Raw genomic sequence first — 12908 nt, 5'->3', positions numbered from 1 at the left:
CCACCCCTCCACCTCTTCTCCCCCCTTCCCTATCCCTGTTAAAACACCGAAAACCAGGAATATTCAATATCCACTCCTCTCCTGACGTCAGCCACGTCTCAGTAATAGCCACGATATCAGAGTCCCCCATACTTATCCAAGCCCTCAGTTCATCCCCCTTATTCCTGACACTTCTTGCATTTAAGTAAACACACTTCAGTCCATCTACCTTACTACTTTTACAGCCTGTATTCTGCTTCTCCTTCCCCAAAGCCTCTCTACCTGTTTGATCTAACTTTTCCCCATTCCCTTCTTCCTCTGACCTACTCCTTCGGTTCCCTTCCCCCTCGCAACCTAGTTTAAACCCTCCTGAACCACCCTAGCAAACCTGGCCACAAGGATATTGGCCCCCCTCAGGTTCGGGTGTAACCCGTCCTCTCTGTACAGGTCCCACCTTCCCGAGAAGAGATCCCAATGATCCAGAAATCTAAAACCCTCCCTCCTGCACCAACTTCTCAGCCACACATTTATCTGCCACCTCCTCCTATTCCTACCTTCACTATCACGTGGCACTGGCAGCAATCCCGAGATTGCTACCCTTGAGGTCCTGTTCCTCAATTTTCTGCCTGGCTCCCTGAACTCACTCTTCAGGACCTCATCCCCCTTCCTACCTATGTCGTTGGTGCCAATATGGACCACAACTTCTGGCTGCTCTCCCTCCCGCTCAAGAATTCTGTGGACCCGATCAGCGACATCCCGGACCCTGGCACCTGGGAGGCAACATACCATCCGGGATTCATGCTCACTGCCACAGAATCTCCTGTCTGTTTCCCTGACTATCGAGTCCCCTATCACTACCGCATGTCTCTTTCCCACCCTTTAATCATAGGGACATTAAAAACTACTGTGAGTAATTTGCCTGGTCTTTGCATCTATTTGTCAGTGATAAAACATCCAGAAGTAACTTAAAGATTTGTCACCCTAATTACATCTGGGCCCAATCAGACATGCTAACATTCAACTGGAAAAAAGATTCTTATTGCACAGATCCATGTAATTTAGCTCTGTGGTCAGGTCTGCCGCCTCCCCCTTAGATCCAAGGCAAGACTCCCCCAGCCCCAGGTCCTCCTGCATCCCATGAGGCCCGGCTCCGGGAGCCCCGCCCACCTCCGTTCACCCTCCTCGGTCCGCGGCCCCGCGAGAATGACACGTACCTCTTTGTGCGCTCAACCCAACTTGATAGCCGAAGCGGAAAGGGCGGATTGACGGTAGAATCGGCCAATCAGAAGGCGGAGTGTCCGGGGCTCTGGGCGACGATTGGTCGGGAGGCGGACGCTTCCGGTGACAGGGTAGGTTGAGGTGGCCGTGTGGCCTGAGCTGGTGTTGGATGGAGTGAGCGCGGAGCCGATCGGGTAAAGTGGGGGCCGGGGTGAGGGGTGGGGGTCGAGGGCCGGTCGCTCGTTACTGTCGGCCGGGGGCCCGAGGCAGACGTCGGCGTGAAGCGCGCCGGTGCTGCAGCCCCTTGGCCTCTTCCATCCTGTTTCCCGCGCCCGGCGCTCCCTCAATTCCTCCCTCCTCCTCTCCTCCCCTCCTCCCCTCCTCCTCTTCCTCCTCCCCTCCCTCCTCTCCCTCCCTCCTCTCCCTCCCCTCCCTCCTCTCCCTCCCCTCCTCTCCCTCCCCTCCCTCCCTCCCCTCCCTCCCTCCCCTCCCCCCTCCTCTCCCTCCCTCCCCTCCCCCCTCCTCTCCCTCCCTCCCCTCCCCCCTCCTCTCCCTCCCTCCCCTCCCCCCTCCTCTCCCTCCCTCCCCTCCCCCCTCCTCTCCCTCCCTCCCCTCCCCCCTCCTCTCCCTCCCTCCCCTCCCCCCTCCTCTCCCTCCCTCCCCTCCCCCCTCATCTCCCTCCTCCCCTCACCCCCTCCTCTCCCTCCCTCCCCTCACCCCCTCCTCTCCCTCCCTCCCCTCCCCCCTCTGTCACCCTCCTTCCCCTCCCCCTCCTCTCCCTCCCCTCCCCCCTCCCCTCCCCTCCCCCCTCCCCTCCCCTCCCCCCTCCCCTCCCCCCCCTCCCTCTCTCCCTCCCCCCCCTCCCTCTCTCCCTCCCCCCCTCCCTCTCTCCCTCCCCTCCCCTCCCCTCCCTCTCTCCCTCCCCTCCCCTCCCTCTCTCCCTCCCCTCCCCTCCCTCTCTCCCTCCCCTCCCTCTCTCCCCTCCCCTCCCTCTCTCCCCTCCCCTCCCTCTCTCCCCTCCCCTCCCTCTCTCCCTCCCCTCCCCTCCCTCTCTCCCTCCCCTCCCCTCCCTCTCTCCCTCTCTCCCTCTCTCCCTCCCCTCCCTCTCTCCCTCCCCTCCCCTCCCTCTCCCCCTCCCTCGCCTCCCCTCCCTCTCCCCCTCCCTTCCTCCCCTCCCTCCCTCCCTCTCTCCCTCCCCTCCCCTTCCTCCCTCCCCTCCCCTTCCTCCCTCCCCTCCCTTCCCCTCCCTCCCTCCCTCCCCTCCCCTTCCTCCCTCCCCTCCCCTTCCTCCCTCCCCTCCTCTCTCTCCCCCCCCCCCACCTATTTGCCCCGGATCCAGCCTTCTCCTGTTGCCCCATTGTCCAGCCCTGCACCCACTGCTTTCCTCCCCTTCCTGATCCTGGTTCTTGGCCACCGCTTAATGAACTTTTGCTTGGTTGCCCCAGAGTTTCACTTCACACCCACACACTCCCTCTTCCTTTAAATGAAGGAGGATGCACTCCACATTCTTTCTGTCTGACCTTTGTCTAAAGTTGTGGAGCACTTTCTCGATCTGTGTGTGTTCACCTTTTCTCCTTGTTAACCATGTGCTTGGTTGTCTTGTCCAGGTTTCCGATCTTAAAAACACTCTTATGAAAATATGATTATCCACCAACAAGAATCCCTGAAAAAAAATTGAATCAGGGCTAGAGTTGCTTTCATACTTGATCATTTGAATTTTTTAAAACTTACTTTCCAAATATTAGCTTGCATTTTCCACTTTAACTTTACTGCATATATGAATACATGCTCCTTCCATCTTCTAAATTATCTTGCAGCCTGTGTGTTAGCCCTGACTGTCTTAGCCATTGACTTCAAATTAAGTGGTATCCTAGTCACAGTTAATTCTATCTCATGGTGTTTTATAATGCCCTGGTAAGGGTCTCAGGGCTGTGATTGTAAACTTTTTTTGCATTTTGCTATTGTTCAGATCCTGAGAAACTTCAAGTTCCCAGCATTTGATTCCTGCCTCTGATTTAGGAAAGACCAAACCTGGAACATTGTTACATATGGTTGTCTGATCTTGTGCCATTCCTAATGAGACATTGAAGTAATTTGACTCTGTAAAAGTACTTCAATGCTGCAGAAAACTATTAGCCTGCATGACAGTGTTGTGTACAGCGTGATAAATTATCATTAAATCTTTTGCACCAATGAAGAATAACTTGCACTCTTGATCCTGAGTGGGAAGGTCGTACATTGAAGCCCCTTTGTGCATTAAAGCTATGCCTTGTTGGAACTGCTATCTTTTTTTTGAGTCATTGATCAAATGGTGGTTGTAAAAGATCTGTAGCAATGTTGTGAAATTGCATAATGTGGGGAAAAAAATGAAATTGCCCATCATGGCAGGAAAAATAAAAGTATATATGTAAATGGTGAGAGAATACATGGGAATCTGCCCTAGTGCAAGATTCACTAAAGACTAGTATACAGATACAGCTAGGGTTGGGAAACCTAACAATGTTATTTATTGCTAGGAGAATTTTATGCAGTAATAGGGAGTTTATACTTCAGATATGTTGTTGTTGACACCTCTACATTGCTGGGTACAATATAGATGTTCTTATTTAAAAAGGAAAATTAATGCAGTTCAGAGAAGGTTTACTGGACTAAAAGCTGGATTGGGCAGTTTGCCTTTTGAGGAAAGGTTAAGACAGGATAGATATGAATCTGCTGGAGTTTAAAAGGATGAGAGGTGATTTGATTGAAATGTACAGATCCTGGGAAGTCACGACAGTGGATATGCTGAGAACATTTCCTCCTGTGAGAGAATCTAGAACTAGGGGTCACTGTTTAAAATTAAGGAGCTGCCTATTTAAGACTTGGATGAACTTTTTTTTATCAGAAGTTCACGAGTCTTTAGAACTCTCTTCCTCATGAAGGAGGTGGACATAGAGTTTTTGACTATTTTTAAGATAGAGATGGGTTTTTGATAACCAGTGGGGTTGAAAGTTACTAAGGGTGAATGGGAATGCAGAATTAAAGTTGTACTCAGATCAGCTATGATCTTATTAAACAGCGGAGAAGGCTTGAGGATTGAGTGGCCTGTTTCTCTTCCTAAATTGTAGTGAAAATTAATCACATTGCCTATTATTTATTTATTAACCAACATAACCCTGGTTGAGTAAATCAGAAATCTTTGATATTTAGCCTTTGCTGCCTACAAATTGGCTGTCCATTTTCTACTCAATGATGAGCCAAAATGCTTCATTGGCTGTAAAGCTTTTTGGGATGTGAGGTTGTGAAAAGTGTATAATTTGAATCTTCTGAACAATTTGACACTAAATGTATGTTGAGCTCGCCTACAGAAGGTGGAATGAAAGTGATGAAAGGATTGTTTGGCTTCTCAGTTTTGTAATCTTTTCCCAGTGCAGTCCTACCCAGTTTGCAAACACTGGAATTATTTAGGAATGTACCTTTCATTTAAAGAGAAATTGGAAGCCGTTGTCAGATTTGAAGTGTTGGGCTTCAGTGTTATTTCAGCTCTCAAAAATGAGTTCGTAACAAAATGTTTAATTGAGCAGTATGTTGTAGGTTGTTAGTTAATTTTACTTTTGTAAAGTGATGTTTTTGCAATGGCCATATTTCATGCACTTCTCTTTCATCCCTTTGCAATGCTGTTGAAAGCTAATGATCTGCCAAAGCAAAAATGGTGGATTTTTCATTATACATGTCAACTGTCAGACCAGGGTGACCATATCAATTTCAAAGTGGAACTGTGAACTTCCCAAAAAATAAACGATACAGAAAATAGAGTGCTCACTGCCAGCACCTTGGTTGAAATTATTTTTTTTTTAACAAACTGTTCATTCTAATTTTTTCAAGAATTCCACTATAAAAGTTTTAAGAAAAATAAGATGATTTCATGCACAGAAATACTTCTGATGTATAATGGCTACTGTAAGGGAAATATGGCAGCTAGTCTGCAGGAACAACATGAAGCAGATCACTGCTTCATCTTAAGTTTATTTATTGATTTTTGGGGTTCCAGGTGTCATTGTCAAGGCAGTTGCCTATTGCTTTTCTCTAATTGTCTTTGATCGAATGGTGGTGAGCTGCCTTTTGTGCTGCAGGAAACCTTATGGTGAGTGGACTCCCACAAGCTCTTGATGAAGGTGTTCCAGAAGTTAGATCTGGTAACGATGGATTGGAGATATGTTTCCCAGTCCGAGTAATGTGTGACTTTAAGGAGTAGGTGTGATGGTGTTGTCTTTGAAGCTCTTGTTCTTCTTGGTAATAAAAATTGCAGGTTTGGGAGGTGCTGTCAGAATAGTCAATGTACGTAAGTGCTTCCTTTGCATTTTACAGATGGTACATGCTTAGCCACAGTGTGCCAGTGATGGAGGAGATGTTAGTGGGTGGCCTGGTCCTGGATGGTGTCAAGCTGCTTGTGTTGTTGCTGCTGCACTTCTTTGAGCAAGTGAAGGGCATTATTATACTCCTGACTTGTGCCTTGTAGATGGTGGAAAGGCTTTGGGTTCTCGGGTGAGTCACTTGGCAGAGATACCCAACCTCCGACTTCCTCTTGTTGCCCTGATATTCATGTTACTGGGACATAAACATTTGGTCTACATTTCCAGTTAATGATGACTTCCAGGATATCGTGGATGTTGAGCGAGTGATGGTAAAACCATTGTACATCAAAGGTAAATGAAAATAATAAAAAAAAACACAGATACTAGAAATCTGAAATAATACAAACAGAAGCACTCAGCAAACCAGGCAGTGTCTGTGGAAAACGAAACATAATTTTTCAGGTCCTAGACCCTTTGTCAGAACTGAGAAAGAGAAAAAAAGTTAGTTTTCAGTACCAGAGAAGGTTCTCCCCAACCCTCCCCGTTTCTCTGGAACTGGTTTTCTCTTACCCTGTCCTAACAAAGGCTCTACCACCTGAAATATTAACTGTTTTCCTTTTCCATAGATGCTGCTTTCTGAATATTTCCAGCATGTTCTTTGATTGTCAATGGTAGGTGGTGAGACACTTGTTTTGATATGGTTGTTAACTGGCACTTTTTCTGATGTGTATGTTACTTGCTGCTTCTTGCCCTCCGCCTGACTATTGTCCAGGTCTTGCTGCATGCTGGAGTGGACTGCTTCATTTGCTAAGGAGTTGTGAATGGAATCGAACATTGTGCAATCATCAGTGAACATTCCTACTTGTGATGGAAGGAAGGTCATTGATGAAGTAGTTGGGCCTAGGACACTGCCCTGAGAAACTTGTGCAGAGGTGACCTGGGCCTGAGGTGACTGATTTCTAACACCATTGGATTGTTCCCCTTGACTTCTGTTTTACCAGGGATCCCTGATGTCAAGGGCCCTTACTCTAATCACTAGTCCATCTTTGGATCAAGGCTGTGATGAGATGTGGAGCTGAGTGGTCCTTGCAAAACTCAAACTGGCATCAGTGAGCAGGTTATTGTTTAGCAAGTGCCATATGACACAACCATTGGTGACACTGATTTACACTGGGCAGTAATTAGCCCGAATGGATTGGGGGGAGGGGGGGTTTATGAACAGAAAATGCCTAGGTAACTTTTCATATTGTGGATAGATACCATTGTTGTAAATGAACTGGAATGGTTTGCGTGGATGTACAGTAGGTTCTGGAATGCAGATCCTCAGTATTCTGGGTGGGATGTGCTTTGCCTGGTGTGCTGTCAGCAATTTCTTGATGTTGTACAAAGTGCCAAGGTGAATCATCCATTTGGTACTCTGCCTGGACGTGGTTGTGAATGCTTCATCCGTGTCTTCAGTGCTTGCATGTAGGGCCCTACCATTCTTGAGAAGAGGGATGTTCTTGAAGGTGCCTGCTCTTGCTAGCTGTTTAATTGCCTACTACCATTTATTGATAATTGGTTTATTAGTGTCACATGTTCCAAAGTACAGTGAAAAATTTTGTTTTGCATGCCATCCATACAGATCATTTCATTACACTAGTACATCGAGGTAGTACAAGGGAAAACAATAACAAAATGCAGAATAAAGTGTTACAGTTACAGAGAAGGTGCAGGCAGGCAATGTGTAAGGCCATGAGGTAGGTTGTGAAATCAAGAGTCCATATCATCATACAAGAGGTCTGTTTAATCATATAACAGTGGAATAGAAGCTGTCCTTGAGCCTAGTGGTACATGCTTTCAAGGCCTTTGTATCTGCCTGATTTTGGGGGGGTGGGGGGGAGCGCGGGGAGAAGAGAGAATGTCTGGGGTGGGAGAGGCCTTTGATTATGTTGGCTGCTTTACTGAAGCAGCGAGAAGTGTAGACTGAGTCCATGGAGGGGCGGCTGGTTTCTGTGATGTGCTGGGCTGTGTCCACAACTCTGCAGCTTCTTGTAATCTTGAGCAGAGTTGTTGCCGTACCAAACCATGATGATTCCAGATAGGATGCCTTCTGTGGCGCATCTGTAAAACATGGTGAGGGTCAATGGGAACGAGCTGAATTTCTAGCCTCTTGAGGAAGGAGAGGTGCTGGTGTGCTTTCGTGGTCATAGCATCTGCGTGGTTGGGCCAGGATAAGTTATCAGTGATGTTTACACCTAGGAACTTCAAACTTTCAACCATCTCCACCTCAGTACCATTGAAGTAAACAGGGTCATTTATGACAAGATGTAGCAGGACTGCAGAGCTTTGATCTAATCCATTCATTGGGCAATGGTTTTGTTATGTCTATTACACGCTTAAGGTTCTGTGTCATAGCTTCAACAGTTTGATATATCACTTTTGGGTATGCCTCGTGCTGCTGCTGGCATGCCCTTTTGCAGTCCTCTGAATCAGGATTGAACCCCTAGATTGATAGTAATGGCAGCATGAGGGATATCCTAGGTCATGAAATTAGAGATTTGGTGTTGTGCATTTCTACTTCCATTGATGGTCCAAAGCCCAGTGTTTAGCTGCGAAATGTGATACTGTCTCATTCACAGGACTGTACTACCACACAACGTGATAGAATATGTTGATGAGGATGGGATTTTGTATTCTCAAGGACTGTACAGTAGTTACTTCTACCACTGCTGTCATGGGCAAATGCGTCTGCAAGGTGAGGGGAAGACAAGCAGGTTTATCCATCGTGTTGATCACTCGCTGTCTGCTGCACACCCATTCTGGAAGTTATGTCTTTCAGGACTTGGACAATTCAGTTAATGGTGCTACTACCAGCCATCCCTAGTGATGTCCCCTACCCAGAGTACCCTGTTTTCTTGCAATTTTCAGTGTGTGTTCAATGTTGTTCAAAGTGGAAAAGCACAAATTCATCAGCTAGCACAGAAGGGTCCATGGTAATCAGGAGGAGGCTTCCTTGGCTAAGGTTGGCATGTCATGGGTCTATGGGGCGTGGTATCACTGAGTGCTCCCAGGGCTGCTCCTCTCTCTGGTGGGTCAGCTCCCCTGATGGGACACGGCATAATCGGGGATTGTTATGAAGGTATCTGGTGTGATGTCAGTACTCTATGATTCTGTACACTTGCCTTTGTTGGGCTATTGCTGGGCTAGACGGTATAACAGCTCTCTCAATTTAGTCCCCAGTTATTTGTGAGGTATATGTCTGAAGGGATCAATTTTGGTGCTGAAGTTGATGCCAGGTGGGTGTGTTTGGTTTTATTCTTTCTCTGTTTCACTGTTGGGGTTGTGATGCAACTAAAAAGCTTGCTAGGCCATTTCAGAGGGCATTCAAGAGTTGACCACACTGGTGGGTCTGGAGTTGCAAGTAGGCTAGAGAGGGAAGGATGGCTTATTTCCAACCCTGCAGGACATTTGTGAACCTGATGGATTTTTGTCATCATCATTACCAATGACTAGTAAATTTAGTTAATTAGCTTGTTGGTTGTGTAAATTCAAAGGGGATCATGGAGCATGAGATCCTTTTATACTTTAATAAAGAGTGATTAAGGTTTTAATGTTCACTTGAATGAAGATACAAGACGACATTGTGCTGTCTCATCTAAAGAGATGTCACTTTTAACAATGTGGCACCTAGTAATGCAATTAGTGCAATGTTATCCCAGGACATTTTTCCAATCTAACTGATGTGTGTTAATTGTTGATTTTAATTGTTACTTGCGGTGCATGAATAATATTAAGAAATTAGTTCCTTTCTCCTCTGCTTGAAGTAGTTGCTCTGTGTATTCAGGACAGGTAACCTTTTCACTGTCTGCACTGGTGGTAGTCCTGGTCAGATCTGTGACTAGTATTTCTGTTCTAAAATAATTGTTAAAAATTAGTTAATGCAGTAGCTTGGGAATGTCCTTGCTTTCTGTGAGTTCCAGAATTGCTTGGATTTTGTAAGGAAGATATTGGTATCTTGCAGCTGCTGTTCTGCACTTGTAGCTAAGGCACAGAATTGAATTTGATTCTACATTTAACTCGTACTGTAATTTGGCACAGCAGAGAAAGAACATTATTCTGCTTCTAGCAGCCCACCTCATTCTGTATCTGACCAGGAAGTGCTGATTAGGTGGCAAAAGCATCAGTATTGTAATCCCTTGTCCAGAAACTTCCCTCTGTGTAGCACCCTTCACAGGCTATCTCAAAGGGGGACAGGGAAATTTCTAAGTTGTTAGTTACTGTTGTGATATTAGAAACCACAGCTAATTTGGTCTAATGACTCACCTTATTACCCTCAACACTGGTGCCCTACAAGGCTGTCCCCTTGGCCCCGTACTCTACTCCCTATACACTCAACTGCACAGCCAGATTCTGCTTGAATTCCATCTGCAAGTATGCAGATGACACCGCCATAGTGCACTGAATCTCAAATAATAAGTCGGAGTACAGGAAGAAGATATAAAACCTAGAGGCATGGTGTCATGACAATAACCTTTCCCTCAATGTCAGCATAACAAGAGAGCTGGTTATTGACTTTGGGGGGGGGGGGGGGGTAAGGGTAGGCAGTGCACATGCTTGTCGTCCAGCCACATGGACATGTCCCCTCTGACCCTCACCAATTTTTATTGATGCACCATAGTAAGCATCCTAGCTGGATGCATCACGGTTTGGTATGGCAACCGCTCTGCCTGAGGCCCCAAGAAACTGCAGAGTTGTGGACACAGCTCAGCACATCACAGAAACCATCCTCCCCTCCATGGACTCTGTATACTTCTTGTTGCCTCGGTAAAACATGATCAGAGACACGCCCCCCACCAGGCTCAAGTACCGCTTCTAACCCACCGTTATAAGACTATTGAACAGTCCCCTAGTACAATAAGGGACTCTTGACCTGACAATCTACCTCGTTATGGCCTTGCACCTTATTGTCTGCCTGCACTGCACTTTCTCTGTAACTGTAACACTATACTCTGTATTGTGTTATTGTTTTCCCTTGTACTACCTCAATGCACTGATGTGGTGAAATGGATGGCATGCAAAACAAAGTTTTCCCATTGTACCTTGGTACATGTGACAATAATAAATCAACTTACCAATTTGTATAATAGTAAACCGATTTACCAATATTGAGTCCTGAAAGCTGCATATTCACCACATGGAAAATGCTGTTCCTCAACCTTACATGGGGCCTCATTGGAATGGTGCACAATGTTGCAGACGGGTTGGAATGGGAGTGAGATGGAAAGCTTAAGGTGACAGACGTAGACTGTTAATGAGGCCCAGTGCAAGGTCAAGGAACAGAACTTTGGTCATGTGCCAGCTGAGTCATGGGAAACATTTATTAGTGGTAAATATGCTGGGGGAGGGGAAAGATAGCAGAATTTGCTCAATGAGGATGGATTGTAGAACTGTTAGCATATCCCACCCCTGCACCATTTTATGCTTTGATGAGAAAAGTAAACATAAGAATTAGGAGCAGGTGTGGGGATCTAGTGTTTCAAACCTCCTGCATCAATTCATCAAAATCAAGGCTGATCTTTTACCTCGGGACCATTTCCTGTACTGTCTCAATGTCGCCGAATTCTTTTAATATCCAGAAATCTGTCACTTTCTATATTGAACAAACTTGGTCACTGAGCCTCCACAGCCCTTTGCAATAGACAATTCCAAAGATTTACCATCTTCTGATTGAAGAAATTTCTCCTTATTTTGCTTCTAAAGGACCTATTCTTTATTCTGACACTGTTGCTACTGGTTCTGGATTCTTCAGTCTGGGGAAATATCCTCTCTGCATTCACCATATTGAGCCCTCTAAGAATTTTATGCTTCAATGAGATCCCCTCTCGTTCCTTTAAGTTCTGGAGAATACAGGCATAGTCTGCTCAGTCTATCCTCATACAGCAGACACACCGTCCCAAGAGCTAGCCTAGGGAGTCTTCACTGCATTCCCTCGATGGCAGGAATGTACTTTTTCAGGTAAGGAGACCACAAGTGCAACTGTATACAAATACTCCAGATACAGTCCCACCGAGACTTTGTACAGTTGTAGTAAGATGTATTTATTTTTGTATTCCAGTCCTCTTATAATATCAGCTAACATATCATTTGAGGTCATGCCCTCTTAGAGTCATAAAGCGGTATAGCACTGATACAGGCCCTTCGGCCCAACCAGTCCATGCTGACCATAGTGCCCACCCAGCTAATCCCAATTTCCTGCGTTCGGCCCATATCCCTCTAAGCCCTGCCCCTCCATGTACCTATGCAAATACTTAAATGATACTATTGTACCATGCCAAAACCACTTCCTTTGGCAGCTCGTTCCATATCCTCACCACCAACTGCGTGAGAAACTTCTTTCCTTTTTCAATCTTTTTATTAGTTTCCAGATTAATACAGATTAATATATAACATCGATGAATGTACATGTAATGCAAAGAGATCAAGAGAACAATCATGGCATAGATAATCATAAAGAATAATAAAATATAAAAAAAATCTTTAGATCTCACGATCTCTTAGTAGATGAATATATTATAAAAGAAGGGAAAGAAAAAGATTTATTGTGTATATAAAAGAAAAAAAATCCCCAAATCAATAAAAAAAATATAGTAAATAATATATCAAACCAAACTAAAAAGAACATTCCAAAAAATAGACAAAAGAAAAAAAACTGAACTGAAATTTCTCAGTAGAAACTTCAGTATTATGTCATCAACTCCATTCCTCTAAATTGAAAAGTTATTGAAAAGGCATTTATATCATATGAAAGTATTGAATAAATGGACTCCAAATATCTTCAAATTTAAGCGAAGGATCAACAGTACCACTCCTAATTTTTTCCAAGTTTAAACATGCTGTAGTTTGAGAGAACCATTGAAAAGTAGTAAGGGGTATTGGATCCTTCCATTTAAGCAAAATGGATCGTTTGGCCATTAATGTAACAAAAGCAATCATACGGTTAGCAGAAGGAGATAAATGGCCAGACTCTATCCTTGGCATCCAAAAATTGCAGTGATAGGGTGAGGTTGTAAATCAATATTCAATACAGTTGAGATAATGTTAAAAATGTCTTTTCAATATTTTTCCAAAAGAGGACAGGACTAAAACATATGTGTCAGAGAAGCCACATTTGATTTACATCTGTCTCATATAGGATTTATATGGTGATAAAAATGGGCTAGCTTATCTTTTGACATATGGGTCCTGTGAACTACCTTTAAACTGTATCAAAGAATGTCTGGCACACATTGAAGATGTATTAACTAAATGAAGAATTTTCTTCCATGTCTCTATAGGTAAAGATGTCTGGAGTTCATTTTCCCATTCATTCTTAATTTTGTCCAGTGATTCTGGATG

The 12908-nt window shown here is 45.0% G+C and overlaps 1 protein-coding gene across 1 annotated transcript in view; it reads left to right on the top strand.

Annotated features, from left to right (window-relative positions):
* Window positions 1-1327: 1327 nt before the first annotated feature.
* Window positions 1328-12908, top strand: part of stt3a (STT3 oligosaccharyltransferase complex catalytic subunit A) — a 65900-nt gene continuing 54319 nt past the window's right edge. Inside the window, 1 exon segment of the mRNA XM_052039794.1 lies at window positions 1328-1391. The gene's annotated coding sequence lies outside the window, so the exon portion shown is untranslated.

The sequence above is a fragment of the Pristis pectinata genome, chromosome 27 (assembly GCF_009764475.1).
Source record: "Pristis pectinata isolate sPriPec2 chromosome 27, sPriPec2.1.pri, whole genome shotgun sequence".
In the NCBI taxonomy this organism is placed as follows: Eukaryota; Metazoa; Chordata; class Chondrichthyes; order Rhinopristiformes; family Pristidae; genus Pristis; species Pristis pectinata.
The sequence above is the reverse complement of the archived record's forward strand: the minus strand, read 5'-3'. Positions and strand labels throughout refer to the sequence as shown.